We start from the raw sequence: 6,397 nt of genomic DNA, 5'->3' as shown, positions 1-6,397 counted from the left end.
GGGTGGGGAGGGGCAGGGAAAAGAAGGACTAGAGTCAAAATAAGAGGGGGTGCAATTGTATGGGGAATATAACCAAAATGAAAATGCATACATTGTGCAAAGATGAAAAACGATGTAAGAATTATATAAATAAATAAAATATTTAAATTAAAAAATAAATAAAAATAACTCATCTAAAATAAATAAATAAATAAAAATATTATATTTCTTCCAAATACTGCATTTCAACAAAAAGTCCCCCAATATTTATTCTATACAAATTCACTCTTGGTTACAAAACAATGATCATTTCTGAGATTAAACATCATCTATTATCTTGTGTCACTTATATGAACACTAGCAAATCAATAGAGGACATAAGATCTTTAACTTTTTTATAACACAGAAAATGATGATTTGATACAGATATCACCCAGTGCTTTGAAATTTTATCTTATATTGAGAAAACAAAGTATTAGAAGACCATTTCAGATATACTTTTGTGAAGTTAAAAGGTCTGACTGATGTTGAGAATAAAGGATTCTCCTACGTGAGTCACAAAATTTTCAGTAGAAAATTATTGTTAACTTTACAAATGTGAAAAAGCATTACATATTAAATGGATGGCAATGGTATTATGTGCAGGGACATTGAATGAATAAGAATCGTAGTCATAGGAAGACAGTACCGCACTCTACAAAAAGAATCCTCTGAAGAAAAGGACAGAAATCAATGGAATTCACATTCAATTGAGCAATGTACAATGCAATTTCAATAAAAAGGCAGAGAAATGCCTTTTACGTCTAGAGACACAGTTAAGAGATGAATATCACCGAGACAGTTGTCTGAGTGTTTAGTAAAATGATAAGTAAAATAGCCATTCATGACACTTCCAAGACATGCAACCAATACAATGTTCTATCAAAGGTTATAAGACTCTTGATATCGATTTTAGAGCCAAAGAATCATATAGATAAGAAATGAGCAATAAATCATTTATCTTCTTGAAAACAGTCAAGAAATGCTAATCAAACTTTGAATGACACCTGCTACAGTCGATAATCTGAGAAGGTCATTCTCCCATTGCGGTATCAATCCAGAATCTGTTTAGAGTTAGCAACAAGAATTCTTGATTATGAGAAAAGCTGACTAAGTAATCATCATCAAAATGTTTTTGATAAGGCATTTAGGTGCACATGAAGCCATGTCCCTTTGATTTTTTTTGTCTTTGGAATAATCTATGACGTTATGATTAAATCTGGGTGTACTCTTCACTCATCAGCGGGCCAGCGGCAACTGCTGTGCTTCCTGGTGACAACAACTAGTGATTAATTTAATGATTTGGAATTCAAAGTGAAAATGTATGTAATAATATATGCAGAATTATGTGAGGATTTTTTGCCAATAGCATTTTACTTGTGTTCTAAAAATGAGAGAAAAGGCACATCTGAAATTTTTCAGGATATGCAATGAGAACTTTAAAAAATAATGTTCTCGCAAGAGAGGGCTATATATAAAGGGCCTCTCTAGAGTTGGGTAAAATAAAGAGATATGAAAACCAAGCGTCAGACATGAATCGTGAGGAAAGGAATATTGTAGAAGTTGACTTTGAGACAACTGGGGAGATGTAAACACGAACCTTTAGGATCCGAAGAATTAGCAGTTCTGAAATTACTTCTCTCCAGTCACCTGCCGGTAAGAAAGAAGGAGAGGGAGCTATCCGGCTTACCTCCTCTCATCAGATATTCTGGAGGGAAAGCAATAGGTTTTGTAAGTGAGATTGCTCCTATTTTTGAAATGCTCTTTCCAGGACATTCCTGGTGGTCTAGGGTCACTCACAATAGATAAACAAATCTGCATTGGGAAGGTTAGTGGGACATGGTTCCTTGGAAAGTGTCAGGTATGTTCACAGACGTTGTCAGCTGAGCGCTCAGTGTCCCCCCGCTGGGTAGGTCTCTTCCACATGGATAGCAAGAGCAGACACCCCGCTCAGCGCCTCCCCACCCTCACCTGGACCGGCGACCTCGCCCTGCTGGGACAGGACCTCAGAGCTTCTGAGCGATTCTTTCAGTTTTCCCGCCTTTGCTTGTGTCTCTTGAGTACTTTTGACGGGAGTCATCAGCAAACACTATACTTGGTAAATGTCAGGTTCCTGCGAGCCAGATGTGATCATCTGACGCTTTGCGTTAGCGCAAGAATGCATTTGATGATATTGTTGAATTGATATTACATGGATAAGTGTGATGTTGCGGTAAGATTTTATTTAAATACACCTTATGTATTTATTTAAATACACTGCTGTATCTGAGGCAGGCTAAATTTCATCATGCAAAATCTTGGGGTTTTTTCCTCTTTCAAGTGTTTTTTCTTTCCAGGTTTGCTGATTTATAAATGACAAATAAAATAGGATATATTTAAAGTGTACAATGTGATGTTTTGAAATAAGTGTGTTTTGTGAAAGGACAGTCATAATCAGGTTAAAATCCATACATACATCGCCTCACAGTTTCGTGTGTGTGTGTGTGTGATAATGTTAAAGAACTAACCTCTTAGCATGTTCCAAGTGTGCAATAGACACGATCAACACGGCCACTGCTGCGCAGCCCCAGGATATGCTCATCATGTAACTGGAGACTTGGATCCTTGACCAGCATAAAAACTTTTACATTATTTATAGAAAAAAATCACTTCTAGGAAGTCTTTTGTATTTGAATTTTTTATGTATTCCCTGAATTTTTATTTGATGTTTATCCATCACTTGTTGCTTTTCTCTGCTCCTGCTGTGATGGGAGTTTTGTGAGGTTTTAACTCTCAGATGTGATGATTTTCCTTCGCCTGCTCTCTTCCAAGGCAGAGAAATCGCAGAGGATCTGCCCTTGAGGGCTGGTGACGGAGGAGCTGTAGTTTGGAGCTGGCCAGGTCGTGGATGGGGCCAGGTGAGCCTCCCAATCCAGGAGGACCCCAGGCTCAGCGCATTTGTTCTTATCCCCTCTTCTGCTCAGTCAGGGAGCCCGACACATGCCAGTGGAATCAAGTATTTCTGGATCATCGATGGATGCACAGACATGTTCATTCTAGCTGGGACTGCCTGTCACCTGCCTGGGCCTCCTGGATGTCTCTCTCTGCCCTTCCATCTGCACAAGCGAGGAGAGTCGTGGGGAGGGGAGGGAGCTGTTAACCCTGAGGCTCGTCATTCTCTCTTCTCCATCCGAGTGCAGACCTGGCTGCAATTCAGGTTTCAGTGTACAGAGTCAGCATCTCACTAGCCGATGGAAGAGCAATTTGTTGGGATAAACTTGGATCCCTCATGGGCCTCCCTGATGGTGCAGGGGTTAAAGTCTCGGCGCTAGGAAGCTATCTCCAGCTCCTGCAGCACGAGTTCGATCCCCAGCCAGGGAGTGACCCACAGGGCATAGCAGACCTCTCCTGACATACTCACTGCCCGCCTCAGCAGTGGATTTCAGTAGATCCACCTGTTCTGCTCCTCACTCTCTCTGGTGACTCCTCTCCCCCCCCCCCCCCCGTACCTCTGGCCTACACCCCAGTACTTGTATGCATAAATAAATAAAAACAAATCTTTAAAAACAACAACAAAAACAACAACCTTGGATCCCTATGGCTTCCGGGAGAAAGGTGCACAGCCCTTAGTGGGCACGGAAAGCGGAGAGTTAACATCCATCATTTCCAGTGCAGTGTGTGTTGGGATCTTGCTGGCTTGCTTGCTGATAGTTACCCTGAGTAATTCATTCCTCACACTTCTACCAACAGTTATCAAACTTTCTGATGTGTGTTGACTGCTAGATACCAATGATATTGTACTTTCATCTTCTTATGATGAAGGACATTAATGAAATTTTAGGTCGACTAAGTCATTCCATTTCTCAGAAAACTTTGACGTTTGCTTTCTTCATTTTTCCATTGGTTTATTTATTATTATCATCATTATAATTTTACTACCGATATTTGGGGCTATAAAAGTTTTACAGTGCCATTTATTTCACAAGTAATATTCTTCATCTTTACTTTTTTAGTATTTGTGGTAATTTTTTGTCATGGAGAATATTTTGAAAACATTTTAAGTAACAACTTTTATCTGTTTTTGAAATGTTATTCTTCTTTGGTTTCATACTTATTAAAATCTTTCATACTCCAAATATTTCCAGAACTTATATTTCCTTCAAATACTTTTTTTATTTTGTTTTATTTTTTCCACATAATTTATCTCTCTGGAGTTTATTTTTGTAAAAGCTATAAACCCATGATTAATTATATTTTTTGACTGCCTGATAAGCTCAATATTCATGAATGATCCACCTTTTCCTCACTACTTTTAATGACCATTTTATAGAACTGATACTGAAACTTAAAATCCAAATAAATATAACCCTGTATGCCAAACATCAGAATCTATCATGATTTCATGATTTGTACTAACAGTGGAGTATGACAGTCAAGTTTTATTCACCTGGGAATTATTTCTCATTTCAAGCTCAAATTTTATTGGGAGAAAACATTATGATGGTGTTGGGAGACATTAATAGAGAACAATTAGAGAGATCATTAGGTATCTAAACCTAATAACATTTTATTTCAGAAGATATTTTGTTTTTCACTTGTTTTTTCAATTTCAGAAATTATTTCTGAAATATCTAAAAGTTCCTTTGCATTTCTATTTTACTAACAAAGACCTAGATTATTTCTTGAATATCAATTCACTATGAATCATCTACCTATAATGCATTAATATAACTTTTGACTTAAAATACATTTAGCCACTTTCATGAAAATTTAAAAAAATCAAACAAATAATTTATGATGGATAGGGTATTTATATGTTGATTTATTGATTTCCCCTTATGTTCTGCAGATGAGTGGCTTCCACATGCCAATCTGCTTTAAAAGAACCTTCACCAATTATTAGAATTTGTGTGAAATTTCTTGTACAAATCTACTTTATTCAGCACGGTCAATGGAGTGTGATTGCTACTTCCTTTGGAATGAAAGGTTACAATATCACATTCAAATTACTCTTCTTCAGACAAATAAGGAATCTTAAATCAGATGAAAGTGATCATGAGTAACATCGTTAATGAAACTTGGTACATGCGAGGCATCTGCCGATCAAACGACTCTTTAAATTTAATCCATACATTCTTCGATGAAAAGAGTGTGTAAAAGTTTCTGTAAGAAAATGCCATCCACAAAGGGAAGTGTGTATAACAGGGCCTCAGTAGGCCATGGGTTAGTCTGAGGTCAGAGGTCATACTACAGAGACATGGGTTGTGTTTCTAGGTTAATAGCATGTTCATATGGTGTTCAAACACAAGATTTTGTCTAAATGATGTGGAAGGGCTTCAAAATCAAGACATTTAGAAAATTATCCATAATATCTTATCTTGCCATAAAATTAGTGGCTCAGGCTTTGGTGTGGGGGAGCCCTAACCCCCTGAACCTTGACCTCTGGCCTCATGACATGACCTATCCTATGAATTCCACAGTAGGATTCTTAGTGATATAGGAATCCTTGAACAATGGCCTCAGCGATGTGTCTCCCACCGCCACGCCCGCCCCACCCCTCCAATCACTTTGAGGCTATGGACATTTGTGAAACTCCAGAAAAGCAACAGCTGGACGCAACAGCTGGTGAGGTCTGACACTGGCATGGTGTGAACCACCTCAGAAGAAAACTTGCCAAATGCTTTTTATAAGAGACAGCTGGGATCTTAAGTGAAAATGAAAAGAAGAACAAGCCTCTTGGATCTCTTTGTTTTTAAAAATAGATATTTGCTGAAATATTCCATATGCAGACGTGCACCATCCCTGAGAAAGACTCGTAAAAAACTTGGCTGCAAAAGCCCCATGTCCAGCATTTTGTGATTTACCCACTTGAGTTCATTTCTCATTCCCTGTAACTTAGGAACTCAATTTGTAACTCATAAGTAATTTTTTCCCGCTAGTCCCAGCTAGATGGTTATTTGGTCTTTTCATGGATGGGGTCACATTGGGATTATCTCATTTTCCTTCAGAGTGATGGGAGGCAGGGGGAGGTGTTGTGACAGGAACTGTGCGATGAGGGACACAGCAGTCGTAGCGCAGGTTTGCATTTTACCTTCTCCAATGTGTCCCGGCCTATTCCATTATTTTATTTTTGAAAAGATTTTACTGAAAAACCATAGTACTTTTCAACAAATATATGTCTATGTATTATGTATTTGTAATATATTATCTGTACATTTGTATACATTTGTAGAAATACTATCTACATGTAAATAATATGACATAGATCTCATTTGAGCGATTTTATGAAGGGGTGATGGGCACCCCTGAAATCCCCGTTCCCAGGCACCATCCACAGTTGATGCCAGGTTCTCCGTGCAAAGCTGCCTTGGTTCTGCTGTGCTAACTTTCTCTGCCCAGT

The sequence above is a fragment of the Talpa occidentalis genome, unplaced genomic scaffold, assembly GCF_014898055.3.
Source record: "Talpa occidentalis isolate TD23 unplaced genomic scaffold, MPIMG_talOcc4v2.1 talOcc4.13, whole genome shotgun sequence".
NCBI lineage: Eukaryota > Metazoa > Chordata > Mammalia > Eulipotyphla > Talpidae > Talpa > Talpa occidentalis.
Note: the sequence above shows the minus strand (reverse complement) of the source record.